This window comes from Brassica napus, chromosome A3, assembly GCF_020379485.1.
Source record: "Brassica napus cultivar Da-Ae chromosome A3, Da-Ae, whole genome shotgun sequence".
Lineage (NCBI taxonomy): Eukaryota > Viridiplantae > Streptophyta > Magnoliopsida > Brassicales > Brassicaceae > Brassica > Brassica napus.
Window position 1 is genome coordinate 22,906,160 of NC_063436.1, and position 27,824 is coordinate 22,933,983.

Sequence of the window (27,824 nt, forward strand, 5' to 3'; positions counted from 1 at the left end):
GTCCGGGCGAGAGGTCGCGAGCGACTTTGGTGTGTCGCTCCAACGGGTCGCTCTGGATCGGGAGCGACCTTGGTAGGTCGCTCTGAGAGGTCGCTCCAGGCTTCGCTTCGTGTCGTCTCTCCATAAAGACGCGAGCGACCTCGGGGTGTCGCTTTGGGAGGTCGCTCCGAGAGGGGTGTGAGATGCGAGCGACTTCGTGGTGTCGCTCCGGGAGGTCGCTCTGGGCTCGTTCTCGCGTCTCCGAGTGATGAAACCGCGAGCGACTTCTCCCTGTCGCTTTGGTAAGGTCGCTCCAATAGGGAAGTCAGAGCGACTTGGTGGTGTCGCTCCGGACTGGTCGCTCCATGCCTTGCTCGCCCAATGACCACTCTAAACACTCCTTTTTGAGCTCCAAATGTCTCCAGAAACTCCATGTGGTACTCAAATACCTGATAGAGACATATGTATGCAAAATGCAACCTAAACATGTCTAAATCCTAATCTATATGATGAAAATGTTTATGAATGAATGGATAAAACAATGTAAATATGCAAGATATCAACTCCCCCAAACTTGTTCTTTTACTTGTCCACAAGTGAACTTTCTAGAACTCATAGGGAGAGAGGTTGAAGGAGGGAGCACATAGCCAAAAGAAACACAACTAGCACACTCTCTTATTACACTCTAGCTTCTCTAGGCCTATCTTAACTCTTTTTGTTCTTACACTCATCATCAAGCATCCACACATTCAAATCAACCAACTCTCACATTCATTAAGCACAAAACATCAGGTGAATTCTTGCAAATGGTCAGTTGGTCCAAGTCATTTGGTTGGGTAAGGGAAGGCTTTTATTCAAGTGATTCAAGAGGTTCAAAACATATGATCTTTAAGGTGGTTTACTCTCAAAACAAGTAGCCTTGACATTGCACATAATATATCTAAGAAAGGGACCAACTCATGCATACAATGCTCAATCTCCATTGTTCTACCCTTTTCCCAAACATACAATTACACAATCATTCCCAAATGTCAAACCCTACTCACATCTCTCACCAAAAGATCCTAAGAACTTTAACTCCTTCTCTTTGAAATCTACAAGGGATTTTTCACAACCTCAAAACATTTCTTAGCTCCTAACAACTTTGCTAGCCCCCTTTTTCTTTTTTTTTTCTTTTTTTTTCTTTTCTCTTTTTTTTTTCGTTTTTCTTTTTTTTTTTTTTTTTTTTTTTTTTTTTTTTAGGCTGGGGGCCAAGACTTTTCAAAACTTGAGCTAGAGGCTTCTATACTGGTCCCAATAAAACAATTCACTTAAGCACAAAGAGTCTATTCTTTTCCTTTTTCATTTCTCCCAAATCATAATCACAACACTCACCCCCACCTATAGCTAGACAATAGAGTGTCCAATCTAGCAAGAATGAAGATCAAGCATTGTCGTTCCCGATACTCTCAACATTATGCACATGTAAGACTTTCCGAAAAAGGCCTCACTCATCAAACAATGAAAGCTTAAAAGGAGGAAAAGGTTTTGGGAGTGGTCTACCACTAGAGTTTGTCAAAAAGATTGGCATAAAAGATGTGACAACTCCAGTGTGTATAGCCATGACTCAGTACACAAGGGACCCTAAGCAAGAAGCATTAAGTTCATTCATTTCTAATAAGGTTGTAGTTGGCTTCAAAGACTGAGTTTCAGCAATCAACAAGTTTCAGGAAGGATTTTCAAGGCTCGAAACATACAAGTCTTTTTGAGAGGTGCAAAAGCTACTCAGGTGCAACGTAGTGTTCTTTACAAGGCATTTAAAATCATTGCTCCCAATGCAAGTGAATGCAACCTATATGCTCTAGACTCTCCTAGAAATGCAAATGATGCAAACTAAATGATTGATTTTTTTTTTTTTTTTATATGCAAATAGGTATGCAATGCATGACTCAATGAAACAACATCAAAGCAAACATGATCAAATACTTGGTACCTCCCCCAAACTTGAGTTACACAGTCTCTGTGTCGTCAAGTAGAGAGAGATACCGAAAAGAAAACTAATATGCAAAAATGAAATGGTATATACAAGGGAGTGTGGTGGGTTACCTTCTATAGGGAATGAGTAGAGGGAGATGCTCCCTCCTCGTCGTCCTCAGGTGGTAACTCTTCAAGGTGCTCATCAGCAGGGGTGTCCATCTCTTCAATGTAGAAGGCTTGCCCGAACACAGTTGGTTTCCTCATTTTCCTCTTGATGTCAAAGTGGAGGATGTTCTCTTTACCCAAATGGAGATCAATCGTGCCTTCCTTCACATTAACAATAGCTCCTGCTGTAGCTAAGAATGGCCTTCCTAGAATCAATGGATCTTGAGCCTCCTCACCCATCTCAAGCACCACAAAATCTGTAGGTATCTCATACCTTCCAATCTTCACAGGGAGGTCCTCTAAGATGCCCACAGGGTACTTCACTGAACGATCAGCTAACACCAGAGAGAGTCTACACTTCTTGTACTGAGTGAATCCAAGCTTCTTTGCAACAGACAAAGGCATCAAGCTGACACTAGCTCCCAAATCGCAGAGACATTTCTCAAATACCATAGGTCCAAGAGCACAAGGTAGTGTGAAGCTTCCTGGATCCTCTAACTTCTCTGGAACATCAAGCCTCTGGATGATGGCACTGCACTCATGGGTAAGAATCATCATGCCTTCCATCTCCTTCTTCTTTGCAGCTACAGCATCTTTCAAGAACTTGCTGTATTGAGGAGTCAACATGAAAGCATCGATGATGGGCATTGCAGCCTGAGCTTCACTCATTTGTTTCTCAAACAGAGCCTTGTACTTCTCTAGCAGCTGCTTCTTGAATCTACCAGGGAATGGAAGTTTGGGTTCATAGGGAGGAGGAACAAAAGAACTTTCACTTGCTGGAGTAACAACTTCACCATCCTTTACTGTCTTCTTCTCCTCTCCAACCTTTCCTTTACCTTTGGCTTCCACTATCTTCTCCAAGATCTCGTCATTGATCTTCTCATCAACAATCACCACTTCATCATCTATGTTGATGGCAACCCCCTCACCTAATTTCTCAGCATCCTTGGTGAGGGTTCTAGGAGGTAACTGCTTACCACTCCTAAGGGTGATAGCTTTGGCCTCCTTGGGATTTTGGTCAGACTTTCCAGGTAGAGATCCTTGCTGGCGATTCTGGTGAGTGTTCATGGAAGCAAATTGATTCTCTAAATTCCTGACTGTAGAAGCAAGGTGTGAGAATTTGTTGTTGAGCTCATTGTAGCTCCCATCAATCTTGGAATGAAGGTTCTTCAACTCATAACCAACTTGCTTCTCACTTCTAGTCTGAGACTCCAAGATTTGCTTCAGTAAGGTATCAGTGCTGCTCTCTTGAGGAGCAGAGGAACCAGACGAGGGGTTTTGCTGAGGCTGATAGCTGCCTTGCTGGTTGTTTCTTGGCGGATAGCCACTCTGCTGGTTGTTGGAATAGGACTTCTGTTGGTAGTTGTTGTACTGAAAGTTGGGTTCTTTTTGTACCAGCTACCATTGTTGTTGATGAAACACAGCTCTTCCTGACCTTCCAAACCCTCAACTTCATGGACAATAGCTGGTGTCTCTTGGCTTGGGTTGCCAACAAAGTGCAGCTGCTCTTGGGTAGCTTTATCAGCAAGGAGGATGTCTATCTTATCCTGTAGAGCTTTCAACTCCTTCCTCGTTTGCTTATCCTCAGTTCTACTGCTTCTGTCGTGGTCTCCACTGTAGACTGCATCACTCTTTACCATGTTGTCAACCAGTTCTTCTGCATCCTCCTCAGTTCTCCCCAAGAAGAACCCATTGCTAGCTGTATCCAGTCTGGCTCTGTACTTAGGAAGAGCACCACGGTAGAATGTGCTCAGCAAGCTCTCCTTAGAAAAGCCATGGTGTGGGCATTGAGCTTGGTAGCCCTTGAATCTCTCCCAGGCTTCACTGAAGCCTTCCAAGTTCTTCTGTTGAAAGCTGGAAATCTCGTTTCTCAGCTTAGCAGTTCTTGAAGTAGAGAAGAACTTCTCCAAGAATGCTTTCTTGCAGTCATCCCAAGTAGTGATGGAGTCACTGGGTAGAGACTTCTCCCACTGACGTGCCTTATCCCCCAAAGAGAAAGGGAATAGCTTGAGCTTTAAGGCATCTTCGGACACACCATTGGTTTTTGACAACCCACAGTAGCTGTCGAACCTGTCCAAGTGATCAAATGGATCCTCTAGAGCCAAGCCATGATACTTGTTGTTCTCGATCACGTTGAGGAGTCCTGATTTGATCTCAAAGTTGTTGGCTGCCACAGCGGGTGCTCGGATTCCCAATCTATGACCATGAATGTTGGGGCGGTCGTAAGTGCCAATGGGTCGAGCTGCTCGCTGTTGGTTTTGAGGTATGTCTCCCATATCAGTACTCAATCTCTGCAAGTGAGCCTGTTGCTCTTCTTCTCTTCTATTTCTAGCACACTCTCTCTCTAAAGCTCTGATGTCTGCAGCTATTGGAACTAGGTTTGATGGACCCCTGCTCCTCAAGTTCATACACCTGTAGATTAAAGGGAGGTGAAGAAAGAGAATCAGTAACAAAAGAAAATAAAAATGACTTAGTCTCAAGCAAGTGACTAAATCTCAATGTTCAAATCTACTCAGAATTTGGCAACGGCGCCAATTTGATGTTAGGAGTTTTCAAGGCTCCTAAGACAAATGTTGTAGTATAAATGATTGTCGAACCAGTTCTGAGGGATATCAAAGCACTGAGAATGCAAGTACTCACTTAATCTAAGTGCAACCAATGATTTAGATGGGTTTTAAACTATGACTAAAACTAGAAAGCAATAACAGAATGATACTTTCTTGACTAAAGGAAAAGAGAACTCATGGGTATAGGGATTAGACCTTGGGTGATCAAGTATCGAACTAAGGATGGCAAATGATCAATCAAACTATCAACCTTAAGCCTAGACACAATTCTAAGCAAGCTCTATGTCTAGATGAATGCTCATTTGCTAACATATCTCAAACATCAAATGTCTTTGGTTGAATAATATGAAAGCAATCATTACTAACAAGTCTATTAGCTATCTTAGCATCTTTAACAACAAATGTCTTTGGCAAAGTATACTAAAAGCCTAGGAGAGTTGTCTCGGGCATTTCATCGAACACCTTTCGGGTGAGAAATGCCTAAAGATCAACAACTGAGTGGCCAACTCAGAAGATGCATTATGATTACTCTACTAGCAAGGAAATATGAATGATCTACACTAAAACATCCTAGCTCTAACCTAATCACCCTTAATCTCCCTAACCCATGAATTCAAAAGGTGATTACTCACTAATCTCCATGATTCCTCTTAAACCCATATTGGATTTCAGATTAATCATGTAGAGAAATAGATAAGAAATCAACAAGAACACAAGAACATAACAAATCAAAACCAAGAGATGAACTTCTCAAGAGAGTTCTTGTGTCTTTCTCAATAGATCAAAGATAAAAGATAATCTGCCACTGGTGGCTACAAAAGATGTTTAAAACATAGGTTTTTCCAAGTGCAAAACGTCCAAAATAAATTGCAAAAAGGTCCTTAAGAAATCATGATTTTCGGCAGCAAAATAACGCGGAGCGACTTGCAGGTGTCGCTCCGGGAAGTCGCTCCAGGGCCGATTTTTGGTGTGTCCGGGCGAGAGGTCGCGAGCGACTTTGGTGTGTCGCTCCAACGGGTCGCTCTGGATCGGGAGCGACCTTGGTAGGTCGCTCTGAGAGGTCGCTCCAGGCTTCGCTTCGTGTCGTCTCTCCATAAAGACGCGAGCGACCTCGGGGTGTGAGATGCGAGCGACTTTGTGGTGTCGCTCCGGGAGGTCGCTCTGGGCTCGTTCTCGCGTCTCCGAGTGATGAAACCGCGAGCGACTTCTCCCTGTCGCTTTGGTAAGGTCGCTCCAATAGGGAAGTCAGAGCGACTTGGTGGTGTCGCTCCGGACTGGTCGCTCCATGCCTTGCTCGCCCAATGACCACTCTAAACACTCCTTTTTGAGCTCCAAATGTCTCCAGAAACTCCATGTGGTACTCAAATACCTGATAGAGACATATGTATGCAAAATGCAACCTAAACATGTCTAAATCCTAATCTATATGATGAAAATGTTTATGAATGAATGGATAAAACAATGTAAATATGCAAGATATCACTACTTACAAAATTAGGTTTACAAACTATGTGTAATATTATAATATTAAACATAAAATTTACATTTCAAAAAATCTGTGTAGTGAAATATCAATCTACTATTTTTAGATAAACTTACTTATCCTAAATAAAGCCACATATCTTAAAAGAACATAGCGTACTAACATGGTAAATTTTTTCTTTTCACATTAATTTCTATTTTTTCTATGTTAAAAAATAAATTTAATATTTTGTAAATACATTTTTAACAAAAGAGTAGCTACATGGAACTGTTTTAAACGCTTAATCATTCTAAAAATGACATCTTATAATAAAATAATATATTGGTAATTATTTTAGAAATCTCCAAAAGCTTATCACGTTTTCATAATTATTGGTGGTTGATCTGATTTTGTCCCGTTATAGACTGCTATGTCAATAATTTCAAATTGAGGGTCCGAATGTTCAGTTTTTTTAAATACGGAGAAAAAAATAAATGACAGGGAAAAATCATTTAAAATGCGGAATGATAAAATTCAATTATTTTCATCTACAGTGAAGTTGTTCCTATTCCGGCACAAAAAAAACAACTTTCACATTACAAAAAATGATAATTTCCAACGAATTTAATCGAAAGTATTACCATATGGAATTTCCGAAGAATTAACAAAAGATAATTGAAATAAATTTTGTCACAATTTATCAGAAATTCGTTGAAAAATTTGAATGGATTGAATTACCTACAAAATAATACATCTATCATAAACTTTAATTTGTCTTTGACTAAATATTGACAGAAAATATAAATCGTCAGAAATTCATCAAGAAATTTCGACGGATTTCAGACGAAATATATAACCACTATAGAATTATTTTAAAATTCAAAATTACCAATGTATTTCTGACATATATTTTGTTGATCATCGGAAATCTATCAGAAATTCATTCATATTTATCTATAAATACCACTTCATCTCATTCAATGGTATTCACAAATTTTCACATATATCTAAAGAAAGCAAGAAACTAGACATAATGTAGGTTGGGAACCCTAACACAGTAGATTTGATGAGAACCTCATTTCTTTATCTTGGTAACCACTGTGCTTTAAGAAGACAAAAAAACTCTCATTTTGAACCACTAATATCTTCAAGTATTCATAAGTGAGAACCCATTACCCCTTCATTATGGATTTCAAGAGTATGCTTGTTTGTTTGCTTTGCATCCCCATGAACTTTGTTACCAAAAAGAATCAAATCTGGTACATAACTTTCGTATTCACGGGACTCTACTTTGCAAAAGAAAATGTTATCAAAAACAAAAAGAATGTGAGTTTCGGAGGGCTAATGCGTGAAAGACATAATCCGGTAATCTTCTCTTAATTATTCGCATGATTAAGAAAGTTAACAAGCGCATACATACATAAATATATATATATATATATATATATATATATATATATAAAAGGATACAAACCATACAAGTTAATTTATCCTTCGCAATATCCCAAAACTATTGATTAAATATGTTTTTAGAAGATTTGTTTTGGTTTACTTAATAAAGGAGTAATAAACTTATTTGGAAGATTTATTTTTAACAATGGAATAGTAAACTTCACAATATTAATGATGTTTTCTTCAATACTTTTTAACAACAAAAAATAGGGTACATGAAACTATTTTAATCATTATAAAGTTGGCATCTTTAATAAAAAATAATAAACTCCAAAAAATCTTATCAATATATTTTCACAATTATTGATGGTTGATTTAATTTTGTCCCATTATAATCTAAAAGTGATAAGTTTCTTAGGCTTCTAACTTAAAACCAATTGGCAATTAGTGGATTGACTCAAGTCCCTTATATATTACTCAAGTCCCTTTCATATTTCTGATGTGGGATCTTTTCTCCAATACCCTCCCTCGAGATAATGGTGTGTATAACCATTAATCTCACAGAATTCATCATACCCCCTTTGAAATCATGTTTTATTTTTCTAGCGATCTCGGTGGAACTGAGTTTTCTATGGGCCATCAGCTAATGGGATGATCGGGCCACTGTCCGGGCCGGATTAATGGGTCAGGGTATTGAACCTGGCTCTAATACCATGTTAGATTCGGGTTTATTATGGGCTTCCAACTTAAAACCAATTGACGATTAGTGGATTAGCCCAAATCTCTTATATATTACTCAAGTTCCTTTCATATTTTTCTGATGTGAGATCTTCTCTCCAATACCCTCCCTCGAGATAATGGTGCGTATAACTATTAGTCTCGCAGAATCCATCATACCCCCTCCGAAATCATGCTTTATTTTTCTAGCGATCTCGGTAGAACTAAGCCTTCTATGGGCCATCAGCTAATGGAATGATCGGGCCACTGTCCGGGCCGGATTAATGGGTCAGGGTATTGAACATGGCTCTGTTAACATGATAAGTTTTTTTTTTTTGGTATGATGTTACCATGATAAGTTTCTTGGGCTTTCAACTTAAAACCAATTGACAATTAGTGGATTGACCAAAGTTCCTTATATATTACTCAAGTCTTTTTTCATATTTTTGATGTGGGATCTTCTTTCTAATACAAAGCTAAGTCCCTACCAACTGTCTGTAACAGCACCATTCCAATTAATAACAAATCTTCTTCGACTTCAATGAGTATATCAATTAATTCAAATTGAGGGTCCGTGTAGTTTAATTCTATTGAATACGGAAAAGATGGCCAATCAGACTAAAATGAAAGAGAAAATTATCTGTTATGTGGAGTTATCAGATTCAAATATTTACATCAGCAGAAACAATGACTTTCAAGGTAATATATCAGCGTTGTCTTTATTTTCAAAGACTTCCTCAACCTGTTGCGATTAAAATAAAATCTTCATATACTTGATTACTCGTTTGTAAGAAAAATTAATAATCGTGCCAAGAAAGAAAATTGCTTATCGTTTACGGTTTTTTTAGACCATACCAACAGCTCTTAATCCGGTAATCTACATCTCGACGAGGTGATAATTGCTTATCGTTTACGGTTTTTTTTTAATTGCTTATCGTTTACAAATAAGGAAGAACATGTTTTGAACTTGTTTCGAGCTGTTGGTATGGTCTGAAAAGAGCATACATCTAAAAACGACTTCTTGTGTGAAGGGCATATATATAACCCGTGTAACATTAGTCATCTATTTTCCATCATAAAAGAAATACGAGACATAGCTAACTGGCAACCATGTTAAATCTTTATATCATTAATTTACTTTTAAGCTAGTCATCTACTTTCCTGATATTTTACATACATCATAAAACTACGTTAAATCTTTATATCATTTACTTTTAAATTAGTCATACTTTCCTAATATATTACATACATCACAAAACTTTTTATACACATCACGAAATATTTGTATGTGTATTCTTTTTTTTTTTGTAAAAAATTGTATGTGTATTCTTAAGGTGTGGGATGCACTAAAAATGAAAAAAAAGGTTAAACCTGGATCTATTAAAGACACAGACTTAACCCCTGGGTGGAGGTATATTCCACGGATAGACCTTTTCCTGGGCATTTAAATGAGCCGAAAGCAATAGTCCATATCCGTGTGGCCAGCGAAGTTCGAACCAGAGTTTATCGTATTAGATTTAATCCCTCAAGCGCCACTGGATTACCACCACTCGTTAAAATGAAAAAAATAGTGATATCTATGAAGACTGCATAATCATCCCATAAACTATAGCTATCATCATGATCCAACTTTTGGTGTAAAGTTTTCCTTATTATATATTCCTTTCATAATACTTGATGAAAGCCCAAAGATTAAAAAATTACTTTTTCTGTAAATTTTTTTATTAAAACTATAAATAAACAATAATTTAACTAATTATTAATTAGGGAAATTAGGTGATATAACCAAACAAAAACCTATAATTCATTATATAACCAAAATCACACTCTCTCTCCTCTTCTCTCTTCCTATCTCTCTAACCTCTTTCTACAAAATTAATTTTACTTTTTTTTTGGTTATATCACAAATAAGCCTTTATTAATATGTTACAAAAAACTAACTATTTTTTTCTGAAATATAATTGGCTAAATTGTTTTTAATAAAGTTAAAATTGCATAAAAATAACCAAAATCTTTTATTTTGAAACAACACAATTTTTTTTAAACATCAAGTATTATAAAATAGAAAGGATACAAGTTAATTAAACGTTTTGTTATGATGTGGCATGCGCTACAATAAATTAATGGTATTGGTGAAGACTGCATGATAATCACCGAAACCATAGCTATCATCATGATACACGTTTAGGGAAAAGTTTTGCTGACAAAGTTAGTAATATTCCTAGCCTGGGGTGCTATGACAATTATTATTCAAATTATTTGAGTAATATTGGATGAATGGTTAAAGCACCCAACTCATTAACAATTGTTTCTCAAATTTCACAGTAACAACTCAAAGCATTAGCTTTCCAACTAAAATTACAACAGCGACACTGAATTTCCCCACGTGATTGAATTTGATTATTTTATCATCTAAAATAATGATATCTTATCATCCAAAATAATATTATTTTTGGAAAAATAGCAAATATTTGCAGTGAACAGTTTTATAATTTATTAGAATCTATCTACTTGCATTATTTTGTGTTGGACTATTTTATAGCAAAAGTAAGATACTAAAAATTTGAGATTTCAAAAGTTTTCTAGACGAAACACCTAAAAACCTGAAAATCAATTCTTCTGAAAATAAAGTGCCTTCATAGACACATTTCAAGTTTTATCTATTCTATTAAAATATAAGTCACAACTTCTATTCATGTGTGACTTTTTAAGAAATAGACCTTTACTAGAAAATCATATTTCATTTATTTTAAATTAACATTTTGGTATCATTAAGATATCACATCTTATATAATGAACACATATAACAACTTCACCTATAAAATTGTTTTAATATTATTTTTAATTATAAAATTTTATAGACAAAAAAATCTAACAAAATCTTACTAAAAATTAAATACTTTTATATAATAATGCATTAATTAATTTCGTAATTAAAAGTATAATATTATTCAAAACAATGTTAATTAAGATGTTATTATAAAATAATTGTATGCTATTTTCATAAATTTTCTATTGATAGCCTATATTATATTAAAATAGAATTACTATATAAATTAAATATAAAAAATATATTAAATGAACTTATTTTATTTTTAAAAAATCATTAAAAAACTTATTTATCATTAAAACAGGTTAAAATTTGTAAAGCATGTATAAAATTTACTTATAAAATCCTACGATATACTAAAAATGTAGATGCTAAAGTATATTTGTTGAAACACAAGAATAAAATAAAAATGATCCTAAACAAATATTTGTTCTATAGTATAGCTAACTAATTTTAAAATATTTTTTGTATGGAAACTGTAAAAACTAAAATATATATTTTGATGAGATTATCTATTTGATTATTTCAAGTTATGAATTTATTGTACCAAACTAGAAGTTATATTTTTTATATAATAACAATTAATAATAAATTAAAATATATATAACAAATATTTATATATTTATATAGAATTACATTATATATAACAATAAATTATAAATAATTTAAATTATAAATTAATTATATATTTATAAAATAAAAATAGTACCCGCATGGATGTGCGGATCAAGCTCTAGTATAATTTAAAATATGATTTATTTGATGATAAATGTAAATATATATAAAAAAACATTTTCTTATGGAATATATACTTGTTTGATATATTTTTTTTAAAAAAATCAGATGGATAATTTTAAACATAATCCTTTTTAATGAAAACACTAAAAATTCAATCACATACAATATAATGGTCACAATCGAATGCACACACATTTATTAATTATTGTGAAAATTAACGAGGTTTTATAATTTTAATTTTCTTGCTTACCTTACTTATTTTTTATTTTATGGTTTTAGTTTTAGATAACCTATACCATTTCTTCGTATTCTTTGTTTAAGATATATATAATTAGCAATAAAATCTTATGTTAGTTTATAATATCTCATTAAGTATGCCATCTAATCTATTAATTTAGGGTCCTACTTTTTATCTACCATACAAAAGTCTACGTTATACCATTAATTAGAAACTACACTAATTATCCTAAATGTATGCATCTATGATATTTTCTAACAGAAACATTATATGCATCTAAACAATAACATTCCTAAGAAAAACCAAATATATTTTCATTATGCAATTATTTTGTTTATCATATTTAGTCTAGACCAAACTTTATATATATTTCAGTAACTAATTTTGAAATTAAATAGTATATCCCAATTTTTTAAAAAAATTATCATAAAATTATATACATAAAAATGATATTAAATATAGATTTTAATAACTTATTTTATATTTTAAATGTTATTTTAAAAACAAACATATATCTACACGTACGTGCGGGTACAAATGTAGTTTTAATTAATAATACACCTATCACCATATATAGGACGAATTAACTTGTATGTCATGTTAAGTTAACGTGCTAAACTCTATATATATTAGTGTAAGTTTGTGTTCATTATTTCCTTCAAAAAAAAATTGTGTTCATTATTACATACTAATGAAACTTTTCTTTTAACAATGTGGAAAATATTAAAAAATAGTTATTTCCGTAACTTGAATCTTATCTTGCACGAATGAACCGAAGAGACTCAGGTATAAATGAAGAGCAGCGCATATACGAATCCAACACGAAACCTACTTTCTATAAAAGAAACAAAAATGTTGGAGTTTTATGGGATATTCCCTGTCGTATTTTCACTAATTGTATTGCAACTTTGCCACTCGATATATCGTTGGAGGAACCCTAAATGCAAAGGCAGACTTCCTCCAGGATCCATGGGGTTTCCGATAATCGCAGAGACTTTTGAATTCATGACGCCTTATGATTTCAGTTCTGTGGTTTCACCGTATCTAAAGAAGAGAATCTCCAGGTTACTAACATCTTTCTTCCTTTTCACCTTTTTGGCAATTAGATACGCATCTTATCAAACAATCACCTGTTTCATGATGCATGCCTATCCAGTTAAATTAAATAACTGCGACTCTTTTTCTTATATATATATCGCGTTATGGTTTTATATATTAATGTTCTATAAGCCCTCTTGTTTTGAATTTCAGTTTAAAGTTGTTACCAAAAATATATAGTTAAATGAAGAATGTTTCTTAGAAAACAACGATAGAAACTTCACGAAACATTTAAGTAGCTTTCTAATCACTACAAAAAAAGATGGATATTGTGACTAATTTTTGTGTCAAAATAGTTTGTCACAATATTGTGACGAATTGTTAACTAACTTGTGACCAAGTTATTACGTTACTAAATGGTAATTATTTAGTCATAAATATACTTCCAGTAGTTAGACCATCTCCATCCCCACTCCATAATTTACTGCAAAATGGAGTGGAAAATAGAGTAATGAAGAAACAAAAAAGTGATTATTCTATAAATAAAGTGATTTTTTATTATTTGTTCATATTTCATTTTCCACTCCATATTTGGAGTAAATTATGTAATGGGGATGGAGATGCTCTTATCTGATAGAAATGTGATTTAACTTTCAAATAATGCTTACGCCATTAATACTAAAGTTCATTAACTATCCTATTTTATTAGACAGTTGCACATGCATGAAATTTTATTCAGTTTAAAATGTTTAATATCATCGTCAGTGGAGAAATTTAATCACATACTCAAATATCATTTCAGCTTGAGCCTTAGTAATTTAGAAGTTCAATAACCATCTTGTTTTACTATGTTTTCAATTGACATGTAGAATGATCTTTACTAGATATAACAGTTGGGAAATAAGTACGAGTAGAATTTTCGTATAGTTAACCGAATAAGGTGGTTATGATATCCATCCACAGACATAACAATTTCAATAAAACACAGTATACCGTTGTTTTCTCCTTCTTTTGTGTTTTTTTTGTTTATAGTTCATCAAATCAGGTGGATTTTGTGTTTATTTATAAAGTTCAAAGTTTAAATCAAAATAGCCCTACCAAATAAATGCAGCAATGATTGCTAGCTGTCGACTGTCGTTTTGTCAGGTCAAATCTTGAAAAGGATACGCAGTTTATTACCCATACAAAAAAATGGAAGGGTGGTTAATGGAGGTCGAAATTACAAAAAAAATTAAACTAAAGTTGTGGTTGATATAGTACAACAACCTTTAGTAAATTTGAGAGCACTGGGGGTTAGGGTCTGCTGACCAAGAGTTCCTCGGATCAAAATTGTGTGAATAAATTAGGATATTATCTTTAGCTATATATTTTTTGAAAATTAGGACAAACCTATCAATATTATAGAACCAGTCCCGGCCCAGCAAAGCAGGGGAAAAAAAATTTGCCATGTAAATTCATAAGCCGATTTTTGAATTCAGGTCCTAAAAAATATTGCAGTCATCTCTAGCCACTGTACTATAGATGATATTTACAAATTGGTACCCCTCAAACAGCTCATAAATTTTTGAGCCAAAAGACCTGGCTTGTTGGACTTTAGGTCAGAGCTAGACGGGTCTGTATATAGTACTTTATTATATTCTAAGACCAACATTATCGGCGGATCTTACTCTCGTCCTTAGTGTAAAATTGATTTAAAATAAATCAATAATAACGAAAAAGAAGAGGGACGTAGGCTAATTAAGAAGTTTTCGACAGCGTCCTTAAGGAGCACGTGTCATGGTGTGGTAGGTAAAGCGAAGAGGTAGAGTAAAATCATTTTTTTTTCTTCTAAAGTCTCTGGTTTCCGTCTCTCTATTCCTCTCGACGGCGATTTCGACGAAATCAATATATCTCCGGCGAATCGAAACGCTGATTTCTTGCCGCTCAATCGACACTTCTCCTTTGTGTAATCCGAAGGATCTCCGCCGATTCGAAGCTAGAACAGGTATGCCCTCGTTATCCGTCCTCCGTTTTTAAGATTTGAAAATCAATCTCTCATTGCATGCTTCGTGTTTGTAGGGGAAAGACGAGTTCGAAGGAGAAATCATCTGGCGGCTCTCCCAACTCTCTCTCTATCCGCTAAATCAACGACAGGTTAGTGTATCTTCTCTGTCTTCCGTTTAGCAATCCAATCGAACTCGGAACTGGCTTGAGAATTCTAGGATTCAGTTTGAGTTTTAACTAGGTTGAGTTTTGACGATGGTGTGTGTTTGTGATTCTTCGTGTTCCCTTTAGCTTGGTAATTTTGTTTTTGATTGTATGCTTTGAATTTATTCAACATCCGGCTTATTTGTGAATTCCTTTGAGTAATATTTTCTAAAATAAATGTTATTTGTGAATGATTTAAAGCCGCTGATGATGGTAGCTTTAGGGATTACAGTGATGAATTCTTTTGTGTCTTATACGGTAGCTTTAGGGTTATCTTGATTCCTTGTGATAGAATTAGTAGAAAGAGCTTCTTACTTGCGAAATGTAGACTGATATTTAATGAGTTGATAGGTTGTGGTTGTGTAAACTTGTACTAAATGGTTTGGTCATTAATTCTGATCGGAAAGATGATGTGAATGATTAAATTGTATTTGTAATTTTTTCTGATTGAATGCTTATGGTTGCTTTAGGGTGTCATGATTTCTTGTGATGGACTTTTGTACATATAGCTTGTGAACTGCGAAATGTAGACTGATTTTTAATGACTTGTTATAGGTTTGTGGTTGTGTAATAACTTGTACTCTATGGTTCGGTCATTACTTTTGAAATGAAAAAATGTAGACTGAGAAGATGATGTAAATGTTTATGGTTGGGTCATTACTTCTCATCAGAGTTTATGGTTTGGTAATTACTTCTTATATCTCCATCGTCTTCTTCCGTTCCACTCCATCTTCTTATTTCTCTCCATTCTCTTCTTTTTTCCGGTGTCTCTTCTTAACCTCCCATCATCTTCTAATCGATATGAATCCCTATAATCAGTCATCCAGTTATATGGGACTGCTTAACAGTCAAAACTTTCCTTATGAAAGTTTCCCTCCATTCAGTTCACAACAAACCGACGCAGGAAGTCAACGTGAAGACACACCAGACACACCAGCGGACCGTAAGGAGAGAAAGAAGTGGACTCCTGCCGATGACGAGGTTCTTATTAGTGGGTGGCTTAACACATCTAAGGATGCGGTGGTGGGAAATGATCAAAAGCTTGGGACGTTTTGGAAACGAGTAGGAGAATATGTCGCAGCAAGTCCTCATGTTAGAGGGGATGGTGAAGCAAGACAGCACCTCCATTGCAAGCAGAGGTGGCACAAAATAAATGATGTAGTGAACAAGTTCTGTGCCGCTTATGGGGCAGCAGAAAGACATATCAGTTCAGGACAGAATGACAACGATGTTCTTAAGGAGGCTCATGCTATCTTTTACGCGAATCACAACAGCAAGTTCAATCTAGAGCATGCGTGGTGTCTCTTGAGGTATGAACAGAAGTGGATGAACCTCAACAATCCTAGTCCCACTGCTAGTTCTAAAAGAAAAACTGGTGAGCCAGTTCCCCAAACTTCAAACACCACTGCTGGTGAACAAGACACCCGGCCCGAAGGTGTAAAGGCCGCCAAAGCTAAAAGGAACAATCCTCAAGGGAAGTCTGTCGCTGAGTACACGACCATCTGGGAGATGAAGAAGGAGGATCTCCTGATGAAGGAGAGACTATCAAAGCTCGCCATATTAGACACTCTGTTGGCTAGAAAGGACTTGAGTGAGGCTGAAGAAATTGTCAAGAATAAGCTACTCGCTATCTATTTCTGAGTATTATAGTCTATCTCTGTTTGAATAAGCTACTCGCTATCTGTTTTAAGTGTGTCTGTTGGCTTTGTTTGTATGTTGTTGTCGTACTTCATGTTTGCTTTGAACTCTTTGTATCAACGTCTCTATGTTTAAAATCTAAGCAGTTGTCTTTTAATGCGGCTTTGTACTTCTCTATGTTTAAAATATAATCTTTGCTTTCGTCATTCTTTGTATCTATGTGTATGAATTTTCTTAGATGTTTATGGGTTTGAGCTTCTCTGCTTTTTTTCAGGTTAGCACAACATGGGACTAGACTATAGCTATAGCCAGCCCTCTCAGTCAGAGGAGTATATTGTGATGACTTTTGAATCGTCTCTCTACTGAAGTAGACTATTTTCAACAAAGTGAAGATGCAGCCGGACGGTCTAGCCTTTCATCGCTCCAGAAATGTACGGCAGCAATTCGTCAATTGGCGTATGGTGCTTCGGCTGATGCAATTGACGAATATGTACGACTGGGTGAAACAACTTCTCGAAAATGTTTGCACCAGTTTACCGCCGGAATTATCCAGTTGTTTGGCGATGAGTACCTTAGACACCCCACACCGTACGATCTTCAAAGACTACTCCACCTTGGTGAACAACGGGGATTTCCCGGGATGGTTGGAAGCATCGATTGTATGCATTGGGAGTGGAAGAATTGTCCCAACGCTTGGAAAGGAATGTATTCACGGGGAACCGGAAAACCAACAATTGTGTTGGAGGCGGTTGCTTCACAAGACCTTTGGATATGGCATGCTTTTTTTGGAGCTCCAGGTACTATGAACGATCTTAATATTCTTGATCGATCACCTGTTTTCGATGATATTATAAACGGAATAGCTCCTGAAGTAAACTTCTATGTCAACGGGCGGGAGTACCATTTGGCTTACTATCTGACAGATGGTATTTATCCAAATTGGGCTACTTTTGTTCAATCTATCCGACTCCCACAAACTGAAAAACAATCATTGTTTGCTAAAACCCAAGAATCAGTTCGAAAAGATGTTGAGCGTGCCTTCGGGGTCCTCCAAGCAAGATTTGCCGTTGTAAAAAATCCATCTAAGTTATGGGATAAAGAAAAAATAGGAAATATTATGAAAGCATGTATCATACTCCATAATATGATAGTCCAAGATGAACGAGATTCAGACACTGTTGAGGAATTTCAAGATGAGGATTTTACATTTACCGTTAAAAAGTCTACAAAACCCCCCAACAGTTTGGGTCGTCGGAAAGAAGTTCGGGATCAACAAACCCATCTACAATTAAAACAAGATTTGATTGAAAATATATGGGCTAAATTTGGACATCTTCCAAATTATATGTAATTTTTACGTTTTTATCAACTGAATAAAATGTCTGTTTGTTTTTATTTGAATCTGTATTTTTTTTATGATATGTAATATAATGTTTTTAATAATAAAATGTTGTTTGTTGTTTCAATTCAAATTGGTGATAAGTTTTATCAAATATTTTTTAACTACTTTAAAAAAAAAAAAAAAAACCTAGGAACCAATTAAAAGTCCCACCAATATTCTCAAATTTAACTAAAGTCCCGAAAAAAGGTCCTAAGCTAAAAATATTACTAAACAACTCTAAGGACTTTGTTTCAAGTCCCACCAATGTTGTTGCTCTAAGAATCTTCGATGAAAATTCTCTAAATGTTGAAAATAAAGGGGAAATAGTATTTATTTAAGTAAATATATTTTCTGGTTATAAAGTAAGAGAGAGGGATGGTGTTGATGTAAGTGGAGAAAGATGAGAAATGGTGAGACAACGACAAGAGAGAGAGATATATATAATAGTATTTCTTTGTTACTCTTTTGTTGAAAGGAAAAGTTACGTAAGAGAGAGTAAGTCAAGATTATATTGATTTCAGATTGTACAAATAACCAAGCACAACCTCTCTATTTATAGTTGTCTTAGTCGGTAACATTTAGAGATAAAGACAGAGATAAAGTGACATCTGTACTGATGATAAAGCAGAAACAATGAGAGAGGATGCTTGGTGTCATCATACGTGGATGATCACATTTGTAACACTCCTCCCTGATCATCCATCTTGTATTACGTAGTGCCTCGTTAAAAACCTAGTCACGGAAAAATTCATTGGGACAAAAACCATGATAAGGGAAAAAGAGTACACTGCCGTAATTTCCCCATAAGAATAATGGACATAGCTTTTCTCGTCATAGGTCACGCAAATGCCGCATTCCGATACCATAGACGTGTTTTCGAAATATTGTAGTCGGAAGAGCTTTTGTGAACAAGTCAGCTGGATTGTCGCATGACCGTACATATTCGATGTCCATTTCTTTATTTTTCTCGAGCTCCGGTATATATGAGAAAAATCTTGGAGGGATGTGCTTTGTTCTATCGCTCTTGATATAGCCTTCTTTAAGTTGAGTAACACAAGCCGAATTGTCTTCAAATATTTTCGTTGGTTCTTTCTCGTTCACTATTCCGCTTGATTCTTATATGTGGTGACTCATTGACCGCAACCACACACATTCTCGACATGCTTCGTGAAGCGCAATAGTTTCAGCATGATTCGAAGATGTCGCAACCATAGTTTGTTTCTGGGACCGCCAATAGATCGCGGTTCCACCAGTTGTAAAAACATAGCCGGTTTGCGATCGAGCCTTATGAGGATCTGATAAGTATCCCGCATCTGCAAAACCAACAATACCAAACTCGGGTTTTCTATAATACATTAACCCTAAATCAACTGTACCTTGAAGGTAACGGAATAAATGCTTTATTCCGTCCCAATGCCTGCGAGTAGGAGCAGAACTATATCTCGCCAGTAGATTAGTAGCAAAAGCTATATCTGGTCTGGTACAGTTTGCAAGATATAACAGTCCACCGATAGCACTCATATAAGGTACTTCTGGACCTAATATCTTCTCGCTATCTTCGCATGGCCTAAAAGGAACACTCTCAACATTGAGAGTTCTACCAATCATTGAAGTACTCAAAGGAGTTGCTTTGTCCATACGAAAGCGTTTCAATAACTTTTTCGTATAGTTTGATTGATGCATAAATATTCCTTCTCGGAGATGCTCTATCTGGAGCCCAAGACAAAACTTTGTCTTGCCGAGATCTTTCATTTTAAACTCCTCTTTCATATGAGTTCGAGCATCATCAACCTCCTTTTGAGTTCCAATTATGTTCAGGTCATCTACATATACAGCAATGATCACAAAGCCAGATGACGATTTCTTTATAAAAACACATGGACATATCGCATTATTAACATATCCTTTACTCAAAAGATATTCACTTAAGCGATTGTACCACATGCGTCCGGATTGCTTTAATCCGTAAAGTGATCGCTGTAACTTGACCGAACAGATCTCCCTGGATTCTTCTTTCAATGCCCCTGGCATTTTCAATCCCTCAGGGAGTTTCATATATATATCGTTATCCAACGATCCATACAAATATGCAGTCACAACGTCCATGAGATGCATTTCAAGATTTTTAGACGCCGTTAGGCTCATCAAAAATCTAAACGTAATTGCATCCATTACCGGGGAATACGTTTCCTCAAAATCAATTCCCGGTCTCTGAGAAAAACCTTGGGCAACTAATCGGGCTTTATATCGTGTTACTTCATTTTTCTCATTTACTTTTCTCACGAATACCCACTTATACCCAACAAGATTTATATTCTCAGGCGTTATGACTATAGGTCCAAAGACATTTCTTTTATTCAGGGAGAATAATTCAATTTGAATGGCCTTCTTCCAATCCTCCCAATCATGTCTTTTTTGACATTCTAAAATAGACCTTGGATCGGGATCATCATTTTCATGATCGATCTCTTTGGACACAGAAAAGGAGAACATTCCATCAACATCTTTTATCTTATTTCTGATCCATATCTTTTCATCTCGGACGTAGTTGATGGAAATCTCATACTTTTCTGTTCCCTTCTCGTCATCTGGACCATCTTTATCTATGTCTTCTTTCAGACATTTTTCAGTATCAGGTTCATCTAGAACCTTACTTTGTTCATCCAATTTCTTTTTATTTCGGGGATTTTTATCTTTAGAACCCGCTGGCCTCCCCCTCTTTAACTGAACCCTAGGTTCATTCATTCTGTTACCATCAGTTTGTTCTTTAGGAACATCAACTCTTGATGGAACATTTTCAGCGGGTATACATGACTTCGTCACCCTTCTTGTATCTGTGAATGCATCTGGTAACTGGTTTGCCAAATTATGCAAATGCATAATTTTCTGAACTTCCAGTTCTCTTTGATTCGTAGGGGGATCAAGGTGTAACAACGACGGTGTACACCAAGTAATCTCTTTAAAATTTTCTCTAATTCCTCCCCCTAATGCTGGAAATTCATCCTCATTAAAGTGGCAATCGGCAAACCTTGCCGTAAACATATCACCAGTTACTGGTTCCAGATATCTTATTATACTTGGTGACGTATAACCCACATATATTCTCAATCTCCTTTGTGGGCCCATTTTTGTTCTTTGTGGCGGAGCTATCAGAACATAGACCGCACACCCAAAGATACGGAGATGGGATACATCTGGCTCTTGTCCAGATGCCAATTGTAAAGGGGAGTACTTATGATATGCACTCGGTCTTAGCCGAATCAGTGCAGCCGCATGCAATATAGCATGACCCCATACAGAAATTGAGAGCTTTGTTCTCAAGACTAACGGTCTTGCAATCAACTGCAACCGTTTTATCAATGACTCAGCCATGCCATTTTGTGTATGCACATGGGGGACTGGATGCTCCACATCAATCCCCATTGACATACAATAATCATCAAAGGCTTGCGATGTAAATTCACCAGCATTATCAAGCCTTACTTTCTTAATGGCATATTCTGAGAACTGCGTTCTCAGCTTTATTATCTGGGCAATGAACTTTGCGAAAGCCGTATTTCGTGTCGTCAAAAGAGACACACTTGACCATCTAGTAGATGCGTCAATCAATACCATGAAATACTTAAATGGCCCGCACGGTGGGTGGATCGGCCCACATATATCACCATGTATTCTTTCTAAAAACATTGGTGATTCATTGCCTACTTTTGCAGGTGATGGCCGAGTTATAAGCTTTCCTTGAGAACATGCATTACATGTAAACTCGCCCGTTTGCAAAAATTTTCCGTTTTTCAACGGATGGCCATTCGAATTTTGCACTATTTTTCTCATCATGACTGAACCAGAATGTCCTAGCCTTTCATGCCATATTTTAAATGTATCAGTAAACTTCATGTTTACCACGGCATAGGACTCAGTCATGGTTATTTTTGTACAATATAGTCCAGAGGATAACATTCTTAACTCTTCCAATATATGTTTCCTCTCGGACTTAATGCAAAGAAATTCAATGCCATCTTTATTCATAGTCTCAATATGATATCCATTTCTTCGGATATCCTTAAAACTTAACAAGTTTCTATGAGACTTGGGAGAATACAATGCATCACTTATTTCAAATATTGTTCCCCCTGGCATTGAAAATTTCGCTCTTCCAGAGCTGATAATAATCTTTGCATTACCAGATATTGTACTTACGCTTCCAGCGTAATCTTTTATTTTGAGACTGGAGAAATATTTCTTATCTTTAATTATCATGTGCGTTGACGCACTATCTGCCAAACACAAATCTCCATCCATAGTCTCAAAGTTTGGCATTTCCTGAATATAAAATATTCATAAAACATATATTATTAAACATTAAACACGAAACATAACATATATCTTACAACAAAAGATATAGATACTATAATACAGTCTACTTATTTCACATCGATTTATATCACTCATCGATACTCTATGGCTCAACCAGAAAGTCTGATACGTCGAGATGAGTATCATCGTTTAAACCATGAAAGGATGGCCCAGGTTCATCAGAGATGAAGTTAGTTTCACCTCTTCCTTTCTCTTTTCCCTTTTGGGATTCTCTATACAGATCGGCTAAATGTTTTGGTGTACGACAGGTACGTACCCAATGACCTTTCATACCGCATCTGTAGCAAACCGTTCCGTTTACCTTTTGTCATCCTGGCCCTTTTCATTCCTTTCATTTTCGTGGAAGTTCTTGTTATCTCTTTCATCATAGGGACGAAATCTTCTTCCTCGTCCTCTTCCACGACCATGATAACGGTTTCCACCACGTCCACGACCTCGTCCTCTCCTATTATCATAACTGGATGATGCAACATTCGCTTCAGGGAATGGAGCAGATCCAGTGGGACGAGCTTGATGGTTTAAAGTCACGAGTTGATTATTCTGCTCCGCTACAAGGAGGACTTGCATCAACTCCGAGTAACGGGTATATCCACTCACTCGGTATTGTTGTTGCAGGATTACATTTTCAGGATGGAACGTGGAGAGAGTTTTCTCGATCATATCATAATCACTTATTTTCTCTCCACATAACATCATCCTCGAAGTAATTCCGAACATCGCGGAATTAAACTCACTAACACTTTTGTATTCTTGGAACCGGATATGGATCCACTCGTGTTTAGCTTTCGGTAAGATCACATATTTCTGGTGATCGAACCTCTCTTTTAAAGATTTCCAGAGGTCACAAGGATCCTCTTTCGTAATATATTCATCCTTTAAACCATCATGGATGTGGTGTCGTAAAAATATCATGGCTTTAACTTTTTTCTCATCCGACACCGTTTTTGAACTATCGATGGTTTCCAAAAGCCCGTTTCCTCTCAGATGCATTTTTGCACCCACTGCTCAGGTCATATAATTATTTCCCGTAATATTCAGGGCATTAATTTCGATCTTTGTCAAATTCAACATGATAACTGTATTCATAGAATAATATATATAAATATAGTAATTACGAGAATTTAAATGCATAATTTAAATGCAGAAATTAAAGGCATAAAATAAAAGCATAAACTTAAATTGCAGAAATTTAAATTGCAGAAATTTAAATTGCAAGAATTTAAATAGCATAAATAAAATCGGGAGGCGCAGCCTACCACATGATCCGAGAGTCATAGACTACCATATTGATCATTTTTCAAAGTCCGAGGAGACATGGTCTACCATTTTGACTTTATTTATTTTAAGGTCCGAGGAAACTTGGTCTACCATTTTTGACCTTTTTATTCACGGAGGCAAAGCCTACCACGTGTTTCTCTGATCGTGAAGGCATAGCCTACCATAACGATCAGTCGGGGAAGGCAGCGCCTATCATCCCGAACTGAGAAGGTCCAGCCTTTCACTCCGAAGCAATAATAAAATTTAAATAAAATAAGTATATTGAAATATATAAATTTAAACATTACCTCGGCTGGTTTAAGAACTTTTCGGATTAATAAACTTCAGTTGGTCAGAGCCTCGTGCTGATAACGTGTTGAAAATAAAGGGGAAATAGTATTTATTTAAGTAAATATATTTTCTGGTTATAAAGTAAGAGAGAGGGATGGTGTTGATGTAAGTGGAGAAAGATGAGAGATGGTGAGACAACGACAAGAGAGAGAGATATATATAATAGTATTTCTTTGTTACTCTTTTGTTGAAAGGAAAAGTTACGTAAGAGAGAGTAAGTCAAGATTATATTGATTTCAGATTGTACAAATAACCAAGCACAACCTCTCTATTTATAGTTGTCTTAGTCGGTAACATTTAGAGATAAAGACAGAGATAAAGTGACATCTGTATTGATGATAAAGCAGAAATAATGAGAGAGGATGCTTGGTGTCATCTGGATGATCACATTTGTAACACTAAAATATTTGTGTTTAAACTGGTAGTACATGCAAGTCATACATGAAAACTTACATCTCCTAAAACTTTTTTTTATGTTAATATATTTAGGTGGTTTTTAAGTATTTATTATAAGATTAAAGTATTTTTCCTCATTAGCAATATTCAAATTACATAATAGTTTCTACAAGGATAATGCAGAGATTCAGCATAAACCCAATTAATGGGATTCTAATTTTATTTTATTTTCGATATTCCTCTTATGTTTAAATGTTTTATTTTCTGTTTTAAATCGAATCAGGTATAATTCAAAAGTGTTTCGGACAAGTCTATTTGGGGCCAAAGTTATAATCTCAACTGATCATGAAGTGAATATGGAGATGGCAAAGTCAAGTACCCAGTTAGGCGCCACTGAGAGCTTACGGCGGCTCTTTGGGGAAAACAGCGACTTCCTCCAGAGGAAGGAGATTCATAAATATGTCCGAAACCTAACTTCTAGATTTGTCGGCCCAGAAAACTTAAAAACCAACTTGATTCAAGACATATATGTTTTGTCTCGCAACTACTTCGAAATGGATGACAAAGCAATAAGCAGTTCTTTTGACATCAAAGAAGCAGCAACCAAGGTCACTTCGTGGTTATATATATGTTCAAATCTTAAACACCAGTTTAAGATCATTGATCACACTAGTTAGTGTTACGCATAAAATAACCATTGATATGTTCTTATATCATAATTTACTGATTCTAAATTATCTATGTTTGTCCTGATCATTATATAACTTGAAGATGGTGGTAGACCTAATCGTGAAGAAAGTGATTGGTGAAATGGAATCTGAGGCGGTCAGAGAACTAGGACTTTGTTGGACTGCTTTCCGAACAAATTGGTTTAGTTTCTCTTACAGTGTTCTTGGAACGACTGTTTATCGATTCGTGAAGGTGAATATGGCTTCATCTCATCATCTTAGTATTTCATATTAATACATGAGAAAAAAGCAAGCCACGTGCTACTTCATTTCATCTTCTTTCCGTGAATATATATTCATTCAAATATGATTTTGAATAGGCTCGGAGTAAGGTGACAAAACTGCTAAAGGGCGTGATTCAGAAGAAGAATGCGTCAAAGGAATGACTGGGAGATTTCCTGGACATTTTATTCGATGAAATGAAGAAAGATGGTGCGTCTTTGGACATTGATAGAGCCGTCAATACTCTCTCAAGAGACCACTCCCGGAATTTTAGCAGCAACTGTGAAGCTCGTTGCCGACCACCCGGATGTCATGGAAGAACTAAAGGTTTTTATTTAAAATTTATAAATATCTATAAAAACAAAGAAATAACTTACAAATATTTCTTCTTTATCTCATGTACGTAATATACATGTTTATAATATACATGTTTATCATCCAAACCATTGCAGAGAGAGCACGATGCCGTGATTGAAAACCAGGGTGATAATCAGGCAGGCCTAACATGGGAGGAATACAAGTCTATGACTTTCACTCACATGGTGAGTGTAACAGGTCACAGACATTGCATAATACATACAAACGTTACAGTGTTTCAAAAAAAAAAAACATACAAACGTTACTAGCAAGTAAAGAAAATGGACTACTGTGTGTTTTCAGGTTATCAAAGAGACGCTTCGGTTTACTAGTGCACAACCTACGGTACATAGAATACCCACTGAGGACGCTCAAGTTGGAGGTTGGTTAATCATATTATATGTTGCATAATAATTTGCTACTCTTCACATCTAACGATAAACGTGTGAACGTACTTGTACCCATATAAGCATAAACATGAACACATTTTATGTTTCATTTTAGTCAGGAGTTTCCGTTTGTTCGCTTTAAGAAATTATTCAGGACTTTATATTTCTTTATATTTTTTATTAGGTTACTTCGGTTTTTGGAGGTTTATCAGCTTAGTCGACGGTTATCAGTTTATACGAACAAGTTCCATCTTTGGGTGAATTTGCTTTTCAAATTCTATTAGTTCTTTTTTTTGTGACTAGGAGGAGGGTTTGAGCCTCTAGCCTATACATTTTTAGACCGTACATTCTCTAGATCGAGGTCTATATATCATATTTTATATCTTCCCTTTACAGAACATCCCTCCCCTAATGAGATTTTATTTTGTTCGTTCTATCAATTAACAAAGAAGTGCTTTTCGTTTGCTTTGGTGCCTCATTGTTAACTCTAACACATACAAAGTTGTCTCTTGATTTAGTGAACACCGAATTGCATGCGCAGGTTATACAGTACCAGCTGGGTGGTTATTTTTTGGTATTCCTTTAGTTCATTTCGATGAAGAAAAGTATGAGGATCCACTCAAATTTAATCCATGGAGATGGAAGGTAATAGCCACACACACACATGGCATAACAAAAAACATGGTTTAAAGTATAAAATTTTGTTTTGGTGGTAATAATTGCAGGGGAAAGATTTACACGGTACATTGTCCAAGGATTACATTCCCTTTGGAGCTGGTGCCACGCTTTGCGTAGGGTCTGAGTTTGCGAAGTGTATAATCGCTGTGTTTCTCCATCATTTGTCTAGATTCAGGTTATCTGATATATTAGTTGCTATACTTTTCATAAGATTTTTTTTATAACTGATTTTTTTTTTGGGTCAGGTGGTCCTTGGACCCGAAAACTAGAGTGCTTCGAAGGTATATGCTTATGTTTCCGGCTGGTTGCAGAGTCGAGATTGCAAAGGAACTAAGTGATCAGAGTTGATTTTCTTCTCATATATGTTTGTTTTTCTTCTCATATCTGTTACAAGAAGCAGGATGCCATATAAACAATTGACGCTTCCTGTATAATAATTTGGCATTGTTTGTATGATTATTTAGTGTTCGTTACTTATGAACCTTTAGCAATTTATTGTCAAAAATTTCGGCCACAGTTTGTAGGGAATTGACTACAAAGGAGTTAAAAAGGCGAAATAGACACCATCATTTTTTGTTACGAATTTTGTTCGTGGCATTTGGTTTGAAAAAACAAAATTGCAAATGATGTAGAACTAGACCCAGTCACAATATAGTGACAATTTGGACAATTTTGTTTCTCTTTTTACCTAAGGTCCATATTATGAACTCGTTGAGAAATAAAAAAGCTCTCGAATGATCGATGTCGACGATTGGAAGGTTTGGTGGTGAAGGCTAGTTTCTTC

The 27,824-nt window shown here is 35.8% G+C and overlaps 1 non-coding gene and 1 pseudogene across 1 annotated transcript; both read left to right on the top strand.

Moving 5' to 3' along the window:
- The first annotated feature begins 3,870 nt into the window (after positions 1-3,870).
- On the top strand, positions 3,871-3,977 carry LOC125607709. The gene has a single exon (XR_007338780.1). It is a non-coding gene; the product is annotated as a small nucleolar RNA R71 (small nucleolar RNA).
- Positions 3,978-9,574: 5,597 nt separating this feature from the next.
- On the top strand, positions 9,575-27,762 carry LOC106442471 (annotated as a pseudogene).
- The last annotated feature ends 62 nt before the right edge of the window (positions 27,763-27,824 follow it).